The sequence below is a fragment of the Megalobrama amblycephala genome, linkage group LG12, assembly GCF_018812025.1.
Source record: "Megalobrama amblycephala isolate DHTTF-2021 linkage group LG12, ASM1881202v1, whole genome shotgun sequence".
NCBI classification, from domain to species: Eukaryota; Metazoa; Chordata; class Actinopteri; order Cypriniformes; family Xenocyprididae; genus Megalobrama; species Megalobrama amblycephala.
In genome coordinates, this window is record NC_063055.1 from 27431798 (window position 1) to 27458454 (window position 26657).

The window sequence follows — 26657 nt, forward strand, 5'->3', positions numbered from 1 at the left end:
GCAGGATAAATTTATTGAATACTTGCCTTTTTCAGACAGTTCTATGTAGTCCTATTCTTATTAAAGATAAATGTTTATTTTTTGTGACTAGACAGGTCCATGTTCCTAAGCAGGCAGTTTGTAGTGCTGTTAGATGTTACCCAGATGTTGTTAGTTACTCTTTATTAGTTACTGATTCATTTGTGAACTGATTTTTACATTTGTGGCAAACATGATTTTAGAACCTTGCATCTTTTGTTAATTGTTTTCTTAATAGGCAATTATTATTCTTAATAATATCAAGAAAACTGTTATATTGATGGGAAAAAAATATTTGCTAACCACAAGTTGTGAAATGTTCAAAGGAAAATGGACTGCAAAACGTTATACTATGTAAAGTAATTTCCAATGTGAAATATAATTCCTCTCAATACAGGGTCATACAATGAGGTGAGAATATGATTGAGTAAGTAAAATCGGAGATTGAGTTTGTGTGCTTACTGCGTCTCTGTTTGCCCTCATGAAATCTGACAGTGCTGTCATTTGTTTTTTTTGTTTTGTTTTTTTTCCTTGACTTTTGAACTTTGTTTAACTAATGAACCTTATTGTAAAATGATTATTTTGCCCAATGCTTTTTTGTGCTGTATTTTTATGCCTTTAAAAGTATCATTCTTTTGGCTTTGTGTCAGAAGTGTAGCACAGGCACTTGGAGTATGTCATAAATAGAACGGAGTATCAGTTTACTGTCAGGGATTTGTCACGTTGCATTGCGTTGTGCCACACTGCATCTAGTATAGACTGTGCCACTGATTATAATGGGTTCTAAGTGTGCTCCGATCAGGATTTTTGGGGGCAATCACTGATTACGATCACTGGAAACAGTATTTACAGATACAAAGTACTGATTTAAAGTGTCAGTTTTTCCATTAATTTTGCTATTGCTATTGGTGCTTTTTTTGGTCTAAAATGACCGAACAACACCAGAGTGTTAAGTTTTAAAAAAATTAAGAGATGATGAGAAAGTATCATGAATTGACAACTATATATATTTATGGATATAAATATATATAGAGAGAGGATATATTGGCAAGCAACATGTGGAACATATTCCATTCCCTCTCTAAGAGGTGATTAGGAACAGCTTAGAGCTTAACAAATATACAGCAGTGGTGAGTGGTGACTTTTTTAACCGGGTATGCTGGGTGGTGTGTCATGTAAAAAATAAAAAAAAAAAGTGGCAGATGCACATGCATTTACTCAGTTGCTTACTCATGAGACACAGTGAAAAGTGTTTCTAATATGTTGGACCTTTTTTTGAGAATAGCCTACATTTACCTGTTGAGACGTGCCTTTACAAGCAAAGAGCTTTTGTGATGTTAGAGTCGACGGAGGCACGACATACGAAAGGTACATTTGCAAACTATGCAGTATTTTTGTAAGTCCGCTAGGTGCCGCTAGCGTTACAGAAAAGACATACTTTACCTTTAAGCGTATCAGTTTACGACACAGATCTAAATCAGACACGACAAATAAGAAACACCATGGCGTCAATTTAAATGTATGCAGAAGTACTTTTTTAATGAATAATTAAAAATAAGTATAATATAATTAATATTAGCAGCCTATTATAAATAAAATGTAATTATAATAAATGTAAGTAGCCTAGACTTTAATAAATAAATATATCAATATTCTTAAAAAAAAAAAAAACGTTGAAATTATGCAAACTGATGACTTTAACAAACGCACAGACTATCGATTAACATCCTCTGATAGTTACAGTAGGACTGAAGTTTTCGTAAAAAAAAAACAATTTCCCTATGGAGAAAGTTAGTTAATTTTTTTCCCCATTTAATTTAGTCTAGTTAGTTTTGTATCAAATACAATGTGATTTTCGGTGATCAAGATCTGCCAGCAACAGCTCATTTTTCCTCTTGGGCAAGCGATCCGCTCACAGCTTATCCTGCCCATGAAATCCCCAATAGGCCAGCAAACCAATGAGAACGCAGGAGAATGATGATGTTCCATAACAAAACGCAAAGGCGCCAAAGCTGCTGTAGATCAGCTTACCCGGAAGTCTCTGGCAGATTTAAAGAAAATTACCGTTGTTTGTCAAATAAATAAATTACGGTCAGTTACATACATATTACCAACATTTTATCATGTAGGCTTTATGGGCCTCAAACAAGGGATTTTAATAGTAATTTTATTGTATTAATATTACTAATTGCCGAGTCCACATATAGCTTGGGTCTGCAGAGCATTCTATTTATTAGCTCAATTAATTATAAAGAAGGGCAATTAAGTTACAGGGAATAAGAATTGAATCAACTGTAAATGATTCACTGTAAATGATTCAGAATTAATATTTAACACTTCATCAATTATTTGTCCAGCGAAAAATTGAGGTTAAAGTATTTTACCAATTCTGGATAAAATATTATCCTGTGGCCAACAGAAACAATATTTTATTATGATTATTATAAGCAAAAGGTAGCTTAGCAGAAGTTTAAGACAGTAATTTGACACACAGCACAAGAAACTTGTATATGTGAAAATCAAAACAAGGCTTTATTGACTACTTCTAATGATTACAAGAAACTAAGGCTAAACACACACACACACACATACATACATATGCACACACATTCGCGGAGTTGATATGAGTTATGAAGAAAGTCCCAAGTTTAGTACTAACTGAAATCATAACCTGAGAAAATCACAAAAGCAGAGCTTTGGCTTGATTCTTTCGGTTTAAAGGAGTTTCTTCAGTTTCCAGCAAGAGAGAGAGAAGTTTTACTTGTACCTGCATTCACTCTGACAGCTGAGGTAGTTGGGTGTTCCGTGATTTGGGTGTAGCGGAATCCCGGCCTGGATTGGCTGTCTTTGCGGTGACGTGTTCTCAGGGAAGCCCGGCGTTTGGTAGCGTGGAAGCTTTGAAGTTGTTGCCGGCTGGTGAAACGCGCTGTTCTGAGCAGCTCTCTTTTTTGGAGACTTTGGTCAAATAGTTCACGGAGTGTTTCAGAGTTCTGGATGTGATGGCTGTTGGGTGGTCAGCTGCGCGGCTCGTGGATGAAGATAGTCAGCGACTGTTAGATGGAAAATCAGCCATGGCCGTTAGATGGGGCAAAGCAGCTGTGGTGCTTAGATGTAAAGTTCAGCTATGGTCAAAATATCGGTTCTTCAACAACTAGCTGTTTGGACAGCATAGTTTTAAAGGAGAAAGTTAGCTCCATCCTCAGATGCGGTCCTCCAATGAGATGTGGCTACGGAGCTTAGACACGCCCCGTCTATCGTCCATTGATTACATCACATGATATCCGTGGAACATTTTCCTGTTTTATTAGCAACTTTATAACATTTCCTTATATCTTCCTGATACCGAATTTCAATGTTTCATGCGCACAGAATTAAAGAGAATAATAAATCCTGTAATTAGAACTCAAACATGACATACTTCTTACACACATATTACTAGACTGACCTAATTAAAACAATGATTACAAGAGAAAGAAAATGCATAAGGGAATACAAACATATAATGCTCCGAATCCAACATGTTAGTAATCACATCACAGCATGTGTTATTCTGAATATAGTTTAAAATGATGCTTCAATGATTGTCCATTTGAGATTGAGTCTATAAGAATAGGGTCATTGGAAAAGTGACCAGAGTCACTTGTGACCGAGTCAAAAAGGATTGTTCAACACAAAGGAGGTTTTGGTCTTAGATCCACTGATTAGTGTTTCCTGTTCTGTTGATAATACAAGAGGGCTTTGTGAGAGAATCGATAGATTTAATGTGGTCAGACCCCACGTGATAGGTTTTGATTAGTTTATTTCAGATGGGCTGAGAGGTACTCAAGATAGACTTCTTTGTTAAAAGAAGTCACGTCATCATTCCTGTTAAGGCTGAGGGTCTTGGGGTCAGGAAATGGATATTTGGTCAAATGAAGCTTTGTTTGGTCATGTTCCTTGATGAAGTCATTGGTAAGTTCTGTCAAGCCATGCCCTACAGCACGCCACTGATATACAGTAGCATTTATGTGAAATAAATAATAAAAATAAAAAACAGAACCAGCTTTATCAACAGAAAGTTTTCAAATGTAGAACAACCCTGCATCTTTACTCTATAAATTAAATATAGATTAATCCTACTAAATCTCCTAAAGAGCAATGAGTGATTTTCTCTCTTTTGTTGTTTGATTAATACAGATAGGAATATTAGGCTGCTGTCACTTTAAGACCGAATGCACAGATCCAATATACTACACGTACAGATGGTACTCAACCAGAATGTGTTTTTTTGTGTTGGCTTTGCATGCAAGTTTTAACAGCAGTGAAAACAGGTTAGTGGATAATGCTACAACACATGGTGCAACTGTCCTTTAAGAGATCTGAGTTGGAGACCTGGATCGGGATAGCCTTTTCAAGCCAACATATTTCATTTGAAATGTACATTTATTGTTCTGAAAATTATCTTTATTAATTTTCTCCCATTTTATTAGTTTAGGCTGTGTTTATTTTTAATTGATACTTAATGATAATAGCATTGTGAAATATTTGCTCTTAACTGGTGTTAACCTGTTAACCAGCACTGGCACGCCGACGCACCAAAGCTTCTTTGTTTAAATTAGCTCAAATTTACTGTTAGATTTAATATAATTACCTTGACAAACTATACATCATTAAAAAGATCTAAGACTCGAGCTTCAATTTTTAATCTTTATTTTACTCTCAACATCGTATAGTGACCGTTATTTGTTAATATGCGTTGGGAGTTATGAATATGAGAAACGGAGTCGTTACCTTTTCATTGAAATATGAGCGTCAGCTTCAGCCATTGAGAAAAAAACTCTGTACGATCATCAAGAAAAAACTCCACAAATAGCCTAAAATGATATATTTTCTGTCTGATTTTTGATCCAAAGCCACATCACATCAAAGAAGGTTATTTAAAACAATCGACTAGTAAGTTTGGAGAAAAAACTTGGTTTTAATCTTATAAATTGTCATGTTTTGTTGGTGTGCTAAGATAATATGCTAACGAGCCCAGATATGCACCTGTTCTAATCTAAAGCTAATGCAAATAAATAATTCTTAATAGTAAAGCTCACTTTTTTGTCTCTCTTTTTTTCCAAGAAGGGCATTAGATACAGTTTGAAAGAAGGTGAAGTGAGAAGTTTGGTGAATGAAATGAGGGATTAAATCATCTTGAATAGAACATCAGTAATTATAATAGAGACAAAAGAAAAGAATAATAAGAGCCATAAGCTGGCTGGAGAGGTGTGAATGTGTTCAGGGGAGACTGAAACTGAATGGGGCACTTAGCACCACAAACACAATATCGACAATACCCTTGAATAGATGACAATAAACATCAGTTAACATTTTAGAGTCCTTTCTAAATAAAGTCTCATGACATGGTCTTGAAAAACATGTAATAAAACTCAGAGTTTTAAACCTATCATCTTCAGATTTGAAATATAACATGGTCAGACATGTGGCTTTAGCTGCAGTGCATTTCTAGATTGCCACAAGGCCAACTTCACTTTCATTTTCATAAATATATTTCATAAAAATAAATTTCTAATAACTTTTCAAAATTTCAAAGCTATTTTAAACTATTTTCTTCTTTGTGACAATAATTAATTATGAGTTTACCATAAACTGCAAAGTGTCTGCTTTCAAATGAGACCTAACTTATGCTTTTAGTGCAAAGGGTTCATGAACTGTATCGGTTTTAGTTTGGGTATGTCATTTTTTGGGATTTTCCAAAAGCGGGGGTGCTGGCTAACAGGTTAACTGACAGCCTTTGTCTTTACTGTTCTTGATGCTTAAGAAACAGCAGATTGGTCAAGGGTTTGGTTTTGTGAATCACTCATGAAATTGAGATGACTGACAATGATAACCAAAGGATAAATGATAAAGCAATGGAAGAAAAACAACAATCACTCAAAAAAAAAATGATACGTTGGATTTACTTAACTTTTTTATGTTGTAACAGAAGGAGTCCACTGGAGGCGAGCGTAGTGAGAACCCAAGTGCAGTTTAATGATAATAATCCAAAATACAAACGTGAACAGGAACATGAAACCAGACGTGACTTGACATGGCTTGACTTGAAGAGACTTGACAAAATGACTCACCGACAGCAGGTTACATTTACAATACACAACAAAAGAACATGGGGAAGACAATGGCTATAAATACAAGAACTTAGAGAACACATGACCAAGACAACCAATGGGGAAGTGACACAAGGAACATAAGAACCAATGAAAGAACAGGACTGAAAACCACATGACCATAAACACCCAATGAGAACATGACACATGGACTAAGGGAGAACATGAGGAGCAAGGGAAGCATGACACAACAAGCAACATAAATCAAACTACAAAATAAAAGACATGAAATCCAAAACATGAACACAAAACCAAAACACCCATGGCATATCCCCCCCTCTAAGGGCGGCTCCTGATGCCCAACATGAAACAAAAAAAACTACAGTCCAGGAGGGTGGTCTTGGGGGAGGTATGGTGGGCCAGGCCTGTGTAGGGGTATCGGAGGACCTGGGCATGGCAGAGGTAGGCCTGGGCCGTTGGGCATGAGAAGACCTGGGCGTAGCAGAGGCGGGCCTGGGCCGTGGAGCATGGGAGGACCAGGGCCGTGGAGCGTGGGAGGACCAGGGCCGTGGAGCGTGGGAGGACCTGGGCCGTGGAGCGTGGGAGGACCTGGGCCGTGGAGCGTGGGAGGACCTGGGCCGTGGAGCGTGGGAGGACCTGGGCCGTGAAGCGTGGGAGGACCTGGGCTGTGAAGCGTGGGAGGACCTGGGCCGTGAAGCGTGGGAGGACCTGGACCATGGAGCGTGGGAATACCTGAGCCTTGGAGCGTGGGGACCCCCCCCAAAAAATACTTGGGGAAAACTAGGGCAGGTTTTACGAGAGGGGGCTCTGGTGTGGCAGGTGTGGCGGCCATGGCGTGGCAAGGCTCTGGCATGGGATGGCGACGCTTTGGCATGGCAGCCGTGGCATGACGAGGCTCTGGCGTGGCAGCCGTGGCATGACGAGACTCAGGCGTGGCAGCCGTAGTATGACGAGGCTCAGGCGTGGCAGCCGTGGCATGGTGAGGATCTGGCGTAGCATGGCCAGGCTCTGGCATGGCGAGGCTCTGGCGTGACAGTGGTGGCATGGCGAGGCTCTGGCGTGGCAGCGGTGGCATGGCGAGGCTCTGGCGTGGCAGCCGTGGCATGATGAGACTCAGGCATGGCAGCCGTGGTATGACGAGGCTCAGGCGTGGCAGCCGTGGCATGGCGAGGCTCTGGCGTGGCATGGCGAGGCTCTGGCGTGGCATGCCGAGGCTCTGGCGTGGCGGCTATCTCGGGGCGAGACACTGACGTGGCAGCCATCTCGGGGCGAGACACTGGTGCGGCGGCCTTGAGGGTGAAATGGCCGGCGGGCTTGAGTGTGAGGCGGGCTAGAGTGCGAAGCGGCTGGCGGGCCCGAGTGCGAAGTGGCCGGCGGCCTTGAGTGCGAAGCGGCCGGCTCAAGATGAGACACTGGCGTGGCAGGCATGGCAGGCATGGCGGGAGCAGGCACTGGCGTGGCATAAATAATCCCAGACATGAACGTGGGGGCATGGAGACAGTCAGGTGTAGATGGTACTGTGGGATTGTGGGGCTCTTCATCCACCAATCCTACAGTAAATGATGATCCACTTAATAACAGGGCGTGGTCGATGTATTGTTCTAGGGGAAAAGTATTTTTTCCCCCAGGCAAACGTGAACACAAAGGTTCATTAAGTCCATTACGAAATATATCCTTAAGTGCCACGTCGTTAAAATTGACGCAATGGCACGCATAACAAAAATCCTTGACATAGTCCTCAATGGAAAAATTACCTTGACATAAGTTCAGGAGGTAAACTGCTGGGTCCATAGTGGGTCGTGTATTCTGTAACAGAAAGAGTCCACTGGAGGCGAGCGTAGTGAGAACCCAAGTGCAGTTTAATGATAATAGTCCAAAATACAAATATGAACAGGAACATGAAAACAGACGTGACTTGACATGACATGGCTTGACTTGAGAAGACTTGACAAAATGACTCACTGACAGCAGGTTACATTTTACAATATATGACAAAGGAACATGGGGAAGACAATGACCATAAATACAAGAACTTAGAGAACACATGACCAAGACAACCAATGGGGAAGTGACACAAGGAACATAAGAACCAATGAAAGAACAGGACTGAAAACCACATGACCATAAATACCCAATGAGAACATGACACATGGACTAAGGGAGAACATGAGGAGCAAGGGAAGCATGACACAACAAGCAACATAAATCAAACAACAAAATAAAAGACATGAAATCCAAAACATGAACAGAAAACCAAAACATCCGTGACATATGTCAACAGGTTCCACGTAACTGGGTTATGTTGCATTTAATTAACATTTATTTATAACATTTATTAACATTTATTTCAGTAAGCTTAAATTTATTACATAAGGTTAATTCAATGCCATTTAGTTGAATCAGGTTAACATTCTTAATTTGTCCAAAACTATTAACTTCAATTATCCTAAAATTAATATCAAACAAAAATTAAAATAAGTAATTTGATTAGATTATTTAATGAATGCATTCAAGATCTATTTTTACAACTTTTACAAAAGTTATCTAAGAATAATACTTTAACAAAATCTTTACTCTGTAAAGAGTTTTAATGTTAGGCGTTTGCCAGAAGATTTGTTACATCCATGGCATGCCCAAAGTAGTTGTTTTTTTATTAATAAAACAATTTTAATTCTTGTTACCAGGTCCTCAACCCAAGCACAAGTGCAACACTTCACCACAATGGTAACCCCAAAACCATGAACATAACAGAAACGTTTATATATACCAACATAATAAAACAGTAACCTTTAAAAAGACACTCCATTTTCTCATCTTGCTAAAAAAAAATGCTTAAAATAACACTTTATTTTAACATTTACTCTCTCAGTTCAGCCCCTTTTGCAAAGCATGATGGGAAGTAAAAGTCCTGTTTGATTAACTCCTGGTTGGGTTAATTGACTGAAACATGTTATTTCAATATGAAAACATTGTTAAGTCAGAGTAATCGTTTTAAGTCAATTTAACATGAATCAATCACATTTAAACCAGAAACCTGATACAATGGTGTTAAATCAAATTAAATTGTTTAAATCAAGTGAACAGCATCAAAAATCTTTTTTTTTTGAGTGATGTTCACAATGTAATTTTGATTTTGTTCTGAATTATGGGCCAAAGCGCGTTCATATTATTAACTTCTTTACTGAGGCTTTGGAGTTACAAGTCTTTACTTTTTTTTGTGCGTCACTCAGAAAAAAACTTCACTTTCTTAATTCATTTACAAAGACACTGTTTAATAAACACATATGACCAACAGTTTCTTAATTCATGGAAACTTTTTTCCTGCATGTTATGCGCAGAGCTCTGTGTTGTATGGAAATAAATGTTTCAATGTGCATGCCTTACCTGTTGAAATATATCAGTGAATTATTAAATGTAGTTTCAAGAACTGTAGTAGTAGTCAATAGCTGGAACATTAAGCACTTATATGATAAATAATTAGCCCAGATTAAATTTTATATTATTATTAGTAGTAGTAGTATTACCAGTAATTTATTTCATTATTTTATCATCATTTAAAAGTACAAAGTCACAGCAGCCTTGCGTAATGTTGCAAACTGTCCCACCTGGTGGTGATTTTGTGACAAGTGTCACTTGTCATTGGGTTGCATTTAACGCTGTGGCCTCGCGGCGGTGTTACACGTGACGGTAATTGGCATTTTGGTTGACTACCTACTGTAGGGCTGATTTCCCAACTGTTTATGTTCATTTAAAGACAACCTATGGTGTTAAAGTGAATACTCATGAAGCTGGGCATTTTGACACATTTCTGTATGTTTTTATCCGTTTAGGTGTGAACCTGAAGCTCAAAGTTCTCTTTGCTTGTCCGTGTTCCACTCTGTCCCGGAGCACGCTCTCAGAAAGTAGACTGTATTTTACTGCAATCACTGATTTATCTGATTTGGATGTTAAGTTTGGGTAGGAAGAACGAAAGCGCACCACTGGGAGGAAAGAAATGCACTAAAATATCCCATCCCTAGGGGTGTTTCACCCCAAATTAAAATTGTCATAAAAAACTCATAACACTTTCGTTCATCTTCAAAACACAAATGAAGATATTTTTCATTGAAACCTATGAGATTTCAAAGATTTCCTAAGAGATTTCAGAGACAAATCACTTTATATGATGAACAGATTTAATTAATACTTTTATTCATATATAAACATTGATCAAGGCAAATAAATAGAGCACATTAAATATGGTGGATCAAACATGCTTTCTTGACGTGTGAGGACCAGTGCGGTTTAAAAAGTGCAGGGACAGAAATCTCTCAGGTTTCATTAATAGTATCTTTATTTGTGTTTCAAAGATGAATTAAATTCTAATAGGCTTGGAATGACCTGAGTCAAGTCAAGTCACCTTTATTTATATAGCGCTTTTTACAATGTAGATTTTGTCAAAGCAGCTTTACATTGATAACTGGTATATTATTTTGGCTGTACAGCAGCTCTTAAAGAATAGTGTCAATGCAGGCAGATCAAAGCACTGTTGAATATCAAATGTCAAGTGTCCCCAACTAAGCAAGCCAAAGGCAACAGCGGCAAGGAACCCAAACTCCAACAGGTGACATCAGGTGGCAAACAAGTGGCAAATAGGTGTTAAAATGGAGAAAAAAAAACCTTGGGAGAAACCAGGTGTTACAGTGGTATCCTAGAGAAGGCGATGAAGGCAGGAGTAGGAACAATAACGTAGTTCAATGACATAAAGCAGTCAGGATACACGTAGAAACAAGTAACATACAACAGTACCGGACCCTGGACTGAAGACAGGGAGGAACTTAAATACACACACTAATAAGAAACAGCTGGGGATGAAATCAGTGTCCATGGTGAATAACGAGTGGCGGGAGCAAAACACAAAGGAACACGTGACAGTCAAACAACCTGGACGAGATGGTGAACGTAACAGTAGCTCCCCCCTCTGGCAAGGCGCGTCCTCGCGCCGTGGAGGAACATCACAGGGCTGGCCGGAGGGGGCTCTGGAGGTGGGCGGAGTGAAGGTGATGGAGTGATGAAGGGAGGACGACGATCCCCTGGCGGCGTGGGTGGATGACCGCTGGCACAGACCCAGAGCTCCCCAGATCCGACAGTCCACGGCCGGGTAGATGGAGGGCGGAGTCCAGATGCATCTGGGGGATGACCGACGGAGACTCGGCAGGTGGATTCTGGTGCGCAGACGGAGAGCTGGCGAACTCCCGTGACGTCGCTGGCTTAGGAGACTGCGGTGATGTACAGGCGACGATCAGCGGAGGTGTAGCTGGAGATCCCGAGGGCTGCGGTGACGTCGGCTCGACCGAGGACAGAGGCGACTCCGAGGGGAAGGAGGAGCCCTCTGTAGCCAAAGGGGTGGAGGGACGGAGAGTACTCGACGTCTCGAAAGTCCGTGGTGGAAGAGGAGGGACGACTGACCAAGGGGGAGCCGGCCGGACGAGGGAGGCCGGAGGAGCCGTCAGTCGGAGGGTCTCCGGCGGAACCGTAGCTGGGAGGAGCCTGGACGGAGTCGGCAGGTCGACGGGCAAGGATGGAGCGACGAGGACGGCAGCTGGAGGCGAAGCCACCGGAACCTCTGGCCTACGTGCTGCTGGTGGGAGTGTGACCTGCGGCTCTACGTCACAGGGGTTCCCCGGAGACGGCGCAGGGCAGATGACGTCCAGCAGCGATGTAGTAGGAGGACTGGCTGAGCGAGGTGTTGACAGCGTCGATAGGGAATCTGTAAATAAAACACAGTCCATAGTAATGTCTCTGTTAGATGACGAAGGTAAACATGACGGGTGGGTTTTGGTGGGCGTAGACTTATCACTGAAGTCAATCAGCCAGTCCTCCCTCTCCGTAGTCGAATCTCCCTCGTCCGCAGATGTCGTGGGCTCACACCCCTGGTCAGACGTCTGGTGGAGTTCCACTTCCTGGGCGCTGGTCACCTCTGTCCTCGGGGTCTCGGGATCTGGCTGACCTGTAGCTGCCGGTGGTAACTCTTCGTCTGCGGGGGGCTCGCACGAGTACTCCGCGGTCCGTGGGGAAAGTACGGGCTCTGGGTCTGGCTGTGCTCTAGATCGGGGACGAACGCTCTCTGGGAGGTCCAGGGGATGATGGTAGTTGGCCCCGATCCAGAACAACGACTTCAGGGTTTCGTCGTCGAAGGGGCAGGAGAGTGCAACACTGATGAATTCCTTGGTGAATAAACAAAAATCGTGGTTATTCTGTGCCACAAGCATGAATCTACCGCAGAAATCCATCCTTCGTTTTTAGGTCCGGTATTCTGTTACGGTGGTATCCTAGAGAAGGCGATGAAGGCAGGAGTAGGAACAATAACGTAGTTTAATGACATAAAGCAGTCAGGATACACGTAGAAACAAGTAACATACAACAGTACCGGACCCTGGACTGAAGACAGGGAGGAACTTAAATACACACACTAATAAGAAACAGCTGGGGATGAAATCAGTGTCCATGGCGAATAACGAGTGGCGGGAGCAAAACACAAAGGAACACGTGACAGTCAAACAACCTGGACGAGACGGTGAACGTAACACCAGGCTTAGTCGGGGGGCCAGTTCTCCTCTGGCGAACAGTGCTTTATGACTCAGGTTGCTATCATAAGTCCGATAGGATCGCAACATTCAAAATATTTATTTCAGTTCCATCCAGTTGAGGATCATATTCATCACGCCGGTATGGTCGGTTGTTGAGGAGCAGCACCACTGGTTGTCGTGTTGATGAAGCCTTCACAGTGGATAATCTAGTTGACTCAATCTCTGCTGATACTTCAGGGCTGCGTTGTGGTCGTGTCAAGGCGCAGGTCCTTGGTCTCACCTGGATACGGCCCAGATCCGGTTGACTACGGTAAACCTCGGGATAAACAGAAAGACTAATATTAGCGTAGATGCCATTCTTCTTCTGATGTAACGAGTACATCTGGTGTTATAGGAAGTGTTCTCGGTTCCAGCTGACCTAATTTATGCAGCCTAATAATCCTTTAACAGATTTGAAAATATAAATTGATAATATAATGTGTTATGTGTATGCCAGGTTAAAGAGATGCGTTTTTAGTCTAGATTTAAACTGACAGAGTGTGTCTGCTTCCGGAACAGTGCTAGGAAGATTATTCCAGAGTATAGGTGCCAAATAGGAGAAGGATCTACCACCTGCAGTTGATTTTGATATTCTAGGTATTATCAGCTGGCCTGAATTCTGAGATCGCAATAGACATGAAGAACTATAATGTTTTAAGAGCTCGCTCAGGTACTTGGGAGCTAAACCATTTAGTGCTTTGTAAGTAATTAGCCAGATTTTATCTATACGATGTTTAACAGGAAACCAATGCAGTGTTGACAGAACTGGGCTAATATGGTCATACTTCCTAGTTCTAGTAAGAACTCTAACTGCTGTATTTTGTACGAGCAGTAGTTTATTTATCAGGCGAGCAGAACAACCACCCAATAAAGCGTTACAGTAATCTAGCCTTGAGGTCATGAACGCATGAACTAACTGTTCTGCATTTTTCATTTAGAGCATATGTCGTAGTTTAGATATATTTTTAAGATGGAAGAATGTCAAGTCAAGTCAAATTTATTTATATAGCGCTTTTTACAATTGGTAATTGTTTCAAAGCAGCTTTACATATTAGAAGCACAGAAAAAAAAGAGAAGTGGTTAAAAATAAGCTGTACAAGCAAGCGTGGTAATATGTAACATATACAAGATGGTGCTACATTAAGCCAATGTCGGCTGACTCCCAGGGGTGGAAAAAAACCCCTAGGAGAAAAACCCAGCGTGTTAACACTGGGAAAAAAGTCCTAGGAGGGAAAAAACCCCTTGGAAGATATATATAATATATGTAAATGGATATGGAGATCAAAATCTGAATTATACATTTGTATTATAGAGATTAAAAATAGATTATATATAAATATATGTAAGCGGATACGGGGATTAAAAATCTGAATTATAGATGCAGCCAGGACTGGATCTGTAGGCCCATTGTCTCCTGGGCTACGTTGTAGTCAGGTCTCCACAGGTTCTCCATCTGATCTGGATACGGCCTGGATCCAGCACCCGGCAAACCTCAGGATAAGCAAAGAGACAGATATTAGCGCAGATGCCATTCTTATTCTGATGTACAGGTATATCTAGTGTTATAGGAAATGTTCTCGGTTCCGGCCGACCTAATTATGCAGCGTAACAATCCTTTAACGGATTTGAAAAATGTTAATGTATTGATAATGTGTTATGTGTATGCAAGAGCAAAGAGATGTGTTTTTAGTCTAGATTTAAACTGACAGAGTGTGTCTGCTTCCCGAACAATGCTAGGAAGATTGTTCCAGAGTTTAGGTGCTAAATAGGAAAAGGATCTGCCGCCTTCAGTTGATTTTGATATTCTGGGTATTATCAACTGGCCTGAATTCTGAGATCGCAATAGACGTGAGGGACTATAATGCGCCAAGAGCTCGCTTAGATATTGGGGAGCTAAACCATTTAGAGCTTTATAAGTAAGTAGCAAGATTTTAAAATCTATACGATATTTAATAGGGAGCCAATGTAATGTTGACAGAACTGGGCTAATATGGTCATACTTTCTGGTTCTAGTAAGAACTCTAGCTGCCGCATTTTGGACCAACTGTAGTCTGTTTAAAAGCCGAGCAGAACAACCACCCAGTAGAGCGTTACAGTAATCTAGTCTTGAGGTCATGAATGCATGAACCAACTGTTCCGCATTTGTCATTGAGAGCATATGTCGTAATTTAGATATATTTTTTAGATGGAAGAAGGCGGTTTTACAGATACTAGAAACATGACTTTCAAATGAAAGATTGGTATCAAAGAGCACACCCAGGTTCCTAACTGAGGATGAAGATTTAATGTGGTTTTCCAGATACTAGTAACATGGCCTTCAAATGAAAGATTGGTATCAAAGAGCACACCCAGGTTCCTAGCTGATGACGAAGACTTAACAGAGCAGCCATCAAGTGTTAGACCGTATTCTAGGTTATTACGTGAAGAAGTTTTTGGTCCAAAAATTAGAATCTCTGTTTTTTTTTTTTTTTTTTCTGAATTTAGTAGTAGGAAATAACTGGTCATCCAATTTTTTATATCAGCTATGCATTCCATTAATTTTGTGAATTGGTAAGTTTCATCAGGGTGCGAAGAAATATAGAGCTGAGTATTATCAGCATAACAGTGAAAACTTACGCCATGCTTCCTAATGATATCTCCCAAGGGTAGCATGTACAGAGTGAAAAGCAACGGTCCTAGTACTGAGCCTTGCTGTACTCCATATTGAACTTGTGATCGATATGACATTTCTTCATTTACTACTACAAACTGATAACAGTCAGATAAGTATGATTTGAACCATGACAATGCAATTCCACTAATGCCAACATCATTTTCGAGTCTATTTAAAAGAATATTGTCATCAATAGTGTCAAATGCAGCACTAAGATCCAGTAACACAAATAGAGAGATACAACCACGATCTGATAAAAGCAAATCATTCGTAACTCTAATGAGAGCAGTCTCAGTACTATGGTACCATCTAAATCCTGACTGGAAATCCTCACAGATACTATTTATTTCTATAAAGGAACATAGTTGTGATGATACTGCCTTTTCAAGTATTTTTGACAGAAAAGTGAGATTTGAGATCGGCCTGTAATTGACTAATTCTCTAGGATCAGGTTGTGGTTTTTTAATAAGCGGTTTAATAATAGCCAGCTTAAAAGTTTTTGGTATGTATCCTAGTGATAAAGATGAATTGACGATATTAAGAATAGGATCTATGACCTCTGGAAGCATCTCTTTCAATAGCTTAGTCGGTATAGGGTCTAACATACATGTTGTTGATTTTGATGATTTAACAAGTTTAGACAATTCTTCCTCTCCTAAAGCAGTAAATTAATTGCATTTTTCCTCAGGGACACTACAATGCACTGTCTGACGCGATACTGTAGTAGACGGTTGCATGGTTATAATTTTTTCTCTAATATTATCAATCTTGCAAGTAAAGAAGTTAATAAAGTCATTACTTCTGTGCTCTTTGGAAACATCAGAAGTTTAAGCTTTATTTCTTGTTAATTTAGCCACTGTATCAAATAAATACCTAGGGTAGTGTTTATTTTCTTCTAAAAGTTTTGTAAAATAGGCAGATCTAGCAGATTTTAAGGCCTTTCTGTTCTCAATCATTATCTCTCTCCACGAAAAGCGAAATACTTCAAGTTTTGTTTTCTTCCAGCTGCGCTCCATTTTTCTGGCTGCTAGTCAAGTCAAGTCAAATTTATTTATATAGCGCTTTTACAATTGGTAATTGTTTCAAAGCAGCTTTACATATTAGAAGCACAGAAAAAAGAGAAGTGGTTAAAAATAAGCTGTACAAGCAAGCGTGGTAATATGTAACATATACAAGATGGTGCTACATTAAGCCAATGTCGGCTGACTCCCAAGGGTGGAAAAAAACCCCTAGGAGAAAAACCCAGCATGCTAACACTGGGAAAAAAGTCCTAGGAGGGAAAAAACCCCTTGGAAGATATATATAATATATGTAAATGGATATGGAGATCAAAATCTGAATTATACATTTTTATTATAGAGATTAAAAATAGATTATATATAAATATATGTAAGCGGATACGGAGATTAAAAATCTGAATTATAGATGCAGCCAGAACTGGATCTGTAGGCCCATTGTCTCCTGGGCTACGTTGTAGTCAGGTCCAGACACAGGTTCTCCATATGATCTGGATACGGCCTGGATCCAGCACCCGGCAAACCTCAGGATAAGCAGAGAGACTGATATTAGCGTAGATGCCATTCTTATTCTGATGTACAGGTATATCTAGTGTTATAGGAAATGTTCTCGGTTCCGGCCGACCTAATTATTGCAGCGTAACAATCCTTTAACGGATTTGAAAAATGTTAATGTATTGATAATGTGTTATGTGTATGCAAGAGCAAAGAGATGTGTTTTTAGTCTAGATTTAAACTGACAGAGTGTGTCTGCTTCCCGAACAATGCTAGGAAGATTGTTCCAGAGTTTAGGTGCTAAATAGGAAAAGGATCTGCCGCCTTCAGTTGATTTTGATATTCTGGGTATTATCAACTGGCCTGAATTCTGAGATTGCAATAGACGTGAAGGACTATAATGCACCAAGAGCTCGCTTAGATACTGGGGAGCTAAACCATTTAGAGCTTTATAAGTAAGTAGCAAGATTTTAAAATCTATACAATGTTTAATAGGGAGCCAATGTAATGTTGACAGAACTGGGCTAATATGGTCATACTTTCTGGTTCTAGTAAGAACTCTAGCTGCCGCATTTTGGACCAACTGTAGTCTGTTTAAAAGCCGAGCAGAACAACCACCCAGTAGAGCGTTACAGTAATCTAGTCTTGAGGTCATGAATGCATGAACCAACTGTTCCGCATTTGTCATTGAGAGCATATGTCGTAATTTAGATATATTTTTTAGATGGAAGAAGGCGTTTTTACAGATACTAGAAACATGACTTTCAAATGAAAGATTGGTATCAAAGAGCACACCCAGGTTCCTAACTGAGGACGAAGATTTAATGGAGCACCCGTCAAGTGTTAGAGAGTATTCAAGGTTTTTTCGTGAGGAAGTTTTTGGTCCAAAGATTAGGATATCAGTTTTTTCTGAGTTTAATAATAAGAAATTTCTTGTCATCCAGTTTTTAATGTCAGCTATGCATTCTGTTAGTTTTGTGAATTTGTAGGTTTCGTCAGGGCGCGAGGAAATATAGAGCTGAGTATCGTCAGCGTAGCAGTGAAAACTAACACCATGCTTCCTAATTATCTCTCCTAAGGGCAGCATGTACAGAGTGAAAAGCAACGGTCCTAGTACTGAGCCTTGTGGTACTCCATATTGAACTTGTGATCGATACGACATCTCTTCATTAACTACTACAGACTGATAACAGTCAGATAAGTATGATTTGAACCATGCCAAAGCAATTCCACTAATGCCAATATAGTTTTCAAGTCTTTTTAAAAGAATGTTGTGATCGATAGTGTCAAAAGCAGCACTGAGATCTAATAACACTAATAGAGAAATACAGCCACGATCGGATGATAAGAGTAGATCGTTTGTAACTCTAACGAGAGCAGTCTCAGTACTATGGTATGGTCTAAATCCTGACTGGAAATCCTCACAGATTCCATTTCTTTCTAAAAAGGAGCACAGTTGTGTTGAAACTGCCTTTTCTAGTATCATTGACAGAAAAGGTAGATTTGAGATTGGCCTGTAATTTACTAAATCTCTCGGATCTAGTTGAGGTTTTTTAATAAGAGGTTTAATAATAGCCTGCTTAAAAGTTTTTGGCACGTATCCTAGTGTTAAAGATGAATTAATTATATCAAGAAGTGGACCTACGACCTCTGGAAGCATTTCTTTCAGTAGTTAAGTCGGCATTGGGTCTAACATACATGTTGTTGATTTTGATGATTTGATAAATTTAGATAATTCTTCCTCTCCTATAGCGGCGAATGATTCTAGTTTTACCTCAGGGACACTACAGTGCACTGTCTGAAGCTAAACTGTAGACGGTTGCATGTTTATAATTTTCTCTCTAATATTGTCAATGTTGCAAGTAAAGAAGTTTATAAAGTCATTACTGCTGTGCTCTTTGGAAACGTCAGCAGTTGAATCTCTGTTTCTACTTAATTTAGCCACTGTGTCAAATAAATACCTAGGATTATGTTTGTTTTCTATTAAGAGATTTGAAAAATAAGTAGATCTAGCATTTCTTATAGCCGTTCTGTACTCAATCATTTTTTCTTTCCACGAAAGGCGAAAAATTCTAGTTTTGTTTTCTTCCAACTACGTTCAGCTTTTCTCATAATGCTACCTTTAGGGCCCGAGTGTGCTCATTGTACCATGGTGTTGGATTAATTTCCTTAATCTTTTTTAAACACAAAGGAGCAACTGAGTCTAATGTGCTGGAAAAGACAGAGGCAATAGTTTCTGTTGCAACATCGAGGTCTTCTAAGCTGTCTGGTATGCTAAGGCGATGTAACTGATCAGGAAGATTATTTATAAAGCGATCTTTAGTGGTAGAAGTGATGGTTCTACCATATTTATGCCAGGGAGGCAGTTTAGCTGCCTTGACTAAATGTAGTATACACGAGACTAGATAATAATATGAAATGTCGTCACTCTGCTGCAAAATTTCAGCAGCATCAATATCGATTCCATGTGACAATATTAGATCTAAAATATGATTATGACAATTAGTGGGACCTGACATGTGTTGTCTAACACCAATAGAGTTTAGAATGTCTGCAAATGCCAATCCCAATGAGTCTTTTTTTATTATCTACATGAATATTAAAATCACCAACAACAAGGACTTTATCTGCAGCTAGTACTAACTCCAATAGAAAATCAGCAAATTCTTTGATAAAGTCTTTATGGTGTCCTGGTGGCCTGTATACAGTAGCCAGCACAAATGTCAACTTACATAATGTTATGCAAGCTTTTGACTAATACTGTAAATATTACTATAAATTACAGCAACACCTCCCCCTTTGCCTTTCTGACGAGGATTGTGTCGATAATCATAACCTTGAGAGCTAGACTCATTTAAAGTAATGTAATCGTCCGGTTTTAGCCAAGTTTCTGTCAAACACAGCACATCTAGATTATTGTCTGTCATAATATAATTTACAATAAGTGATTTTGAAGAAAGGGATCTAATATTTAACATCCCAAGTTTTATCATTTTATCATTATTATCTCTATTTTGTATTTGTTGAACATCAATTAAATTTTTACCATTAAATGGGTTTGGAAGTTTTTTGTTTTTACTAATTCGGGGTACAGACAGTCTCTATGTGATAATATCTAGGTGTAAGAGTTTCTATGTGTTGGGAATTATCTGACTTCTGTAACGTGAGACAGCTATCAGACGGTCGGTTTAGCCAGTCTGTCTGCTTCCTGACTTGGGTCCCAGTTTGTCATTTTTCAGTTCTAAGACTATGTGCCATATTACTAGAGAGAAGAGCAGCACCATCTCTTTTCAACAGGTCAGGTCTGCCCCAAAAACTTTTCCAATTGTCTATGAAGCCTCTATTATTTTGCAGACACCACTTAGACAGCCAGCAATTGAGTGATGATAATCTGCCAACTATCTCATCACTCCAACGAACAGGAAGGGGACCAGAGCAAATTACTTCTCCTGACATTGTACTTGCGAGTTCACACACCTCTTTAATGTTAATTTTAGTGATCTCCGACTGGCGAAGTCGAACATCATTAGTGCCGACGTGAATAATAATTTTAGAGTATTTACGATTAGCATTAGCCAGCACTTTCAAATTTGCTTTGATGTCAGGTGCTCTGGCTCCCGGCAAACATGTGACTATGGTGGCTGGTGTCTCTATTTTCACGTTCCGTGTTATAGAATCACCAATAACTAGGGCACTTTCAACAGGATTCCCAGTGGGTGCGTCACTAAGTGAGGAGAACCTGTTTCATGTACTTATTGGAAAGGAAGAGTGGTGTTTTCTGTGGCTAGGCCGCCTCACTGTTACCCAAGTGCCCTGCTGCGCAGGCTCTACAGCCGGAACCGAACAATGTACAGAATTCACTAAGCTAGTTGCATCCAAAACAGTATCTGAAGCCCTTGCATTCTTACTATCCTCGATTAAAGTTTGGATGCGTGTCTTTAATTCTGAGATTCTCTCTGTCAGCCTAATTATTTCCCTACATTTATGACATGTAAATCCCTTGTCGCTGACAGAGAAAGCTATACTATGCATGTGACAGGCAGAGCAAGTAACAATAGAAGGAGAGGATGACATGACTCACCATATTTGTAGACTGATCCAACCTACAACAGCTGTTTGATGAACGCGTAGAAAAACATTTAGATCTGTTTTTAGGCTTTTTAAAATTACATTTTCTTTTACATGAACACCATGAGTTTTCCAGTGTTGCTTTGCTACCTATTTCCTTTCAGCTTTGCAGAAAGAATAGTTTGATTGGTGATATTCAGAAGTCAACCCCAGACCATAACGCATATTTGAACCATATTTGTTTTCATCTATCTAAAAGACTTTCTTTAAGTATTCAACTGACCGGTCTCTGTGTTTTCTGGTTCATCCTGTTCATCCATTTTTTCACTGTTTCACAAATCTGGCTTAGACCAGCTCAGAATATTGATTGACCTTATTTACACATACTTAAGAAAATGACTTTTTCTATGTTTTTTTTTGCAGAAAACATTCTGAAACATTCTGTAAACAAAAGAAGTTGTAGTAACACACCTACCACATGTTTCTTTCGAATATTTTGACTTATGTAGCTATGTAAATGCATTAATGGTGTTCTTACAGGTTTGTCAAGACTGCATGGAAATGATTGGATAAAGAAAAGAAAGATGAGGACAAAGCTGTATACAGGGATTTAATGTATGCAGGGATTTAATAGCACACTGCTAACATAGTGCATGTACTGTAAATATAAATGTCACTTTCATGTCTTACTATAAATAGCTTTCTCTGCTTTCTGATGTGTGCATATAAAAGCACTTCTCTAGTTCTTGATATGTTCGGTAAGCTTCACTGAGCTGATTAATGATTGACCTCAGAGGTTTATCATCCTGAGATTTGTGGTTTGTTGCTCAGTAGTACATTTATTTTTCATTTCATACCTGATTCTGGTGTCGAGAATTCCTTCTGATGTATGCTTTTTTTAAAATATGCTGGACTCTACAGTATTTGTTTTACTTTCAAAGCTATGTATTGCATGGCCTTCGAATCATTATACAACAGTAGCAGTATGCTAACATTTATGCTAATAATTCCATGCATTTTGTTTTTTGCGTAAGGTTCTACAGCATTAAGCAAGAAAACTGAAATAGAATTAGATAACCAAAAATCAAATGGCTGTGTGTTGTATCAAAAAACCTCCAAACCTATACTAGACCCCACTGACTTGTATTTTTTTTTTAAATATCCTGAGCACTCACAACATTAGTTTTTTTGTTTGTTTGTTTTTTAAGCTAATATTTACTATTAGATTTTATCTTACATATTTTATTAAATAAATATTCCATTTAGTGTCTACTGGAAGTTTATACTATAAGCTCTTTATATGCTGTCATTTTATTGTAATTCCCTATATGCATTATAAGATGTGTGTGGTGTGGTCTGCGGTTGTGAGGCCCGGGTGGATGTACTGCCAAATTCTCTGAAATGCCTTTGGAGATGTCTTATGGTTGAGAAATGAATTCAATTCACGGGCAACAGCTCTGGTGGACATTCCTGCAGTCAGCATGCCAATTGCACACTGCCTCAAAACTTGTGACATCTGTGGCATTGTGCTGTGTAAAACTGCACATTTTAGAGTGGCCTTTTATTGTGGCCAGCCTAAGGCACACCTGTGCAATAATCATGCTGTATAATCAGCATCTTGATATGCCACACCTGTGAGGTGGTTGGATTATCTCAGCAAAGGAGAAGTGCTCACTAACACAGATTTAGACAGATTTGTGAATAATATTTGAGAGAAATAGGCATTTTGTTTACATAGAAAAAGTCTTAGATCTTTGAGTTCAGCTCATGAAAAATGGGGGCAAAAACAAAAGTGTTGCGTTTATAATTTTGTTCAGAGTATATAGCAGATCGTCACTGACATCTAAACAATAAATATCAAACATGTTTGGTATGATCGGGGCAGCCCCGATTTGTGTGAGAGCAGATCGGGAGGTGCAAGATGCGATCTGTGAACGCCTCACATTACCAGATAATTCATCACAATGGGAAAGACTAAAGAACATAGCTGTGATGTGTGGCAAAAAGTTGTTGAGCTTCACAAAATTGGAAAATGGCTATGAGAAAATAGCAAAAACATAGAAAATGCCCATTTTCACTATCAGGGCAATAATTAAGAAATTCCAGTCAACTGAAAGTGTTATGAATCAGCCTGAAGGAGGACGTGTGTCTATCTTGTCCCAGTGCGCTGTCAGGAGGATGGTTTGAATGTCCAAAAAATCTCCAATAATTACAGCTGGAGAATTGCACAAGTTAGGGGTCTTGGGGTCAGAAAGTCTCCAAAATTACAATCCGACATCACCACAAATTTTTTGAAAGCGTTTCAAGAAAGAAAGTCTCTACTCTCATCCAAAAATAAACTCAAGCATCTTCAGTTTGCCAAACACTACTGGAACTTCAAATAGGATCAGGTTCTATGGTCCGATGAAACCAAAATAGAGCTTTTTGGCAATAAACGTCAGAGATGGGTTTGGCGCACACAGAGAGGTAGCCATATGGAAAAGTACCTCATGCCCACAGTTAAATATGGTGGTGAGTTTTTCTGCCAGAGAACCTGCCGGGACATCTTGTTAGGATACATGGCATCATGGACTCAATTAAATATCAACAGATATTAAATAAACACCTGATTGCCTCTGCCAGAAAGCTTAAAATGGGTCGTGGTTGGATCTTCCAGCAGAACAATGATCCAAAACATACATAAATATCAACACAAAAAAGATTTACTGACCAAAAAATCAAGGTCTTGCCGTGGCCTTCCCAGTCATCTGACTTGAATCCCATAGAAAACATGTGGGGTGAACTGAAGAGGAGAGTCCATCAGCATGGACCTCGAAATCTGAAGGATCTGGAGAGATTCTGTATGGAGGAATGGTCTTAGATCCCTTGGCATGTATTCTCCAACCTCATTAGCCATTATAGGAGAAGACTCAGAGCTGTTATCTTGGCAAATGGAGACGGCACAAAGTTTTGACTAAAAGGGTGCTGAAGGACTGAAAGGGAGCATAGTTTTTTATTAATGTTTAGAGCAAAAAATAAAATGTTAAACAATAAAGACATTTTTCACAACCTTCTTTGAATATATTTACCAATGGTCCCAATATTAGTGGAGGGCACTGTAGGTTTAAAGTGTCTGCATGCAGCGTAATTACCCATAAGTATCCACACTGCACACCTCTGTAAGTATCCAGCTCTCTTCTAAACGTCTACTTCATGTGCCGCCCAACTTTGTTGTTTTTTTTTTTGGTCATATTTCCATGTGACATTCCATCCCAGTGAGTAATAGACTGTTCCCGTGTAAAGGTACTGGAGCCCTTTTTCCTGTCTTACTGTTAATGCATCTTTGTGTTTTAGGCCTGTCTGCAGCCTGGAACCTTGTATTTTGCAAGGCCCCATAAGTAATGTTTTTTCCAGGTGGCAGGGAAAGCACATTTGTTTCAGATCCCCCACCACATCTCATATGAAACCCATATGAGCAGTGTCTCACAGGGCTAATCATGGGGCCCCTTTCTTCACAACCCCCAGCAATGACACACATGGTTTGCTTGTGTCTGTGTCAGCACTGTTAGGCTCAAAGGGCCCATTTGTTTTAAAGGTGCACCATTTCTAGATCTGATATGATGTCATTGCTTTTTGCAGTTTATCACAGCTTGAGCTGTGGCAAGGGGCTTTTTTGGTGAAAAATTCCTGGCTTGGACACAGACAGCAGCTCTTACTGAGGAGTAACTGACCTTTCACATTTGTTCATCGCGTTTGGTCTTTATAGACTGTTAGATGGAGTTCTTATGCTTTACCAGAAACATTCATTAGAAAAACTATAAGTTGTGTGCAGTGTGTGGAGTGGTAAATCCTGTTCTTTTTTCCACAACATTTTTACTTAACCCTCTGGTGTCTGAGGATTTTCGGGGCCCTGGAGAAGTTTTGACATGCCCTGACATTTGTGCTTTTTTCAGTTGTTCATAAACATTTTAATGGAAGAAGTGTCATTACACTGTATCCAGCACAAACTAGGCTACCATAATATGTGAAAAACATGTATGTACATGTTTATATTTTTGAAGGAATAACGTTTATGCATTATTGAAAAAAAAAAAAAAAAAACTTAAGTCACTGAAATAAGGCCAAAAAATATTATATATGTGCTCACAAGACTTCTGGGTATTGGAGATTGTAGACTAGAGTTTTTGCTTCAAAATGATGTAAAATTATCCTGCCTACTCGTTCATATAAAACAATAGAGAGATTTAAATTTTCTAAGACACTTTTTGTCAAGAAACACAGTATGCGTGGAGGTGTGAATCATCATGAATAATCCTGTAATTCACACCTGAGAAGACAAAAGAATCGCATAATGAGCTGTAATGACCTGCATAATAATGATGCCTTTCAGTCAGGTAGGCTGTGAAAAAACCCTCTGTGATCATATCTCAAGCTCATCAAAAAACAGCAATACTGTGAAATATTATTACATTTTAAAATAATGGTATTCTATTATATACTTTAAAATATAATGTATTTCTGTGATGCAAAGTGTCTGAACAATTATGTTACCTCTATGGCATTTCATATAGGCTTTTATCTTAAAAGCATGCACATTTGGAGAAATATTGATAAGAGAAATATTGGCTGCATTAGCGGATAATGAGCTGAATCACGGACTTCTGACATGGCTCTTTTTTCATACAGATTACATAAACAAAGAATATTTGTTTTAGATTTGACTTACACGATTTAAAACCTGACATTTCAACGTGTCTTTAGACATAAGTCTAATTTTTGTATCATTAGTATTCACTAAGTTACAGTTCATTTTCTGAGAACTATCAGATTGGACTTCATTCAGAGGGAGACGAGAGAACACACATCATGTTTGTTTTCTTTATTTTGCAAAAAGCACAACATTTTGTTTTTACTCTGAGTGTACACAAATAAAAGAAGATATTCCACAGATTAAAATGGTGTATAACTCTTAATTGTATGTGCAACATTGACGGAGTATTTTGAGTCTCTTTCACACTGGTAAGAAAAAACCGAGGTGGTATCGCCGGAGTGACCACCAACCCGAAGGAGTTAATAAACACAGTAATGATACATGTTTATTTGTATTTAATCATTTTTATATTGTATACAATATTTTTAATATACAAGGCATTGAGAAGAAATTCAGGCCCCTTCATTTTCTCATATTTTGTTATATTGGATGCTTGAAGCTTTTTTCACATCAATATACACTCCACACCCCATAATGACAAAGAAAAAAAAAAACGAATTTGTGATAACTTTGCAAATTTATTAAAAAATAAAAAACAAAAAATACATTCTTTCTCCTTTTCTCTGAAACTTAAAACTTAGCTTAAGAGAGTTCCCATTTCTCTGGAACATTTTAGATGTATCTACACTTTGTACATGATTTGATAGACACAGCTGTCCATCCAGGTCTGATAGCTGAAAATGCATATCAGAGCAAAAGCAAAGCCATGAGGTCAAAGGAACTGCCTGCAGAGCTCAGAGGCAGGATTTTTCAGAGTAACAGACCTGGAGAAAAAAAAAAAACCTGCTGCACTAAAGGTTCATAAGAGCGCAGTGGTCTCCATAATTCTTTAATGGAATAGGTTTAGAACAACCAGGACTCTTCCTAGAGATGGACCTTATAAAGAGAGGTGACAAATAACCTCTGATTGAGCTTCAGAGATCAAATGTGGAGATGAGA

General features: G+C 39.2%; 1 protein-coding gene across 1 annotated transcript in view; it reads left to right on the forward strand.

The window, feature by feature from the left end:
• LOC125280006 (serine/threonine-protein kinase mTOR) overlaps nt 1–26657 on the forward strand; it is a 178071-nt gene that overhangs the window by 13196 nt on the left and 138218 nt on the right. The window lies entirely within an intron of this gene.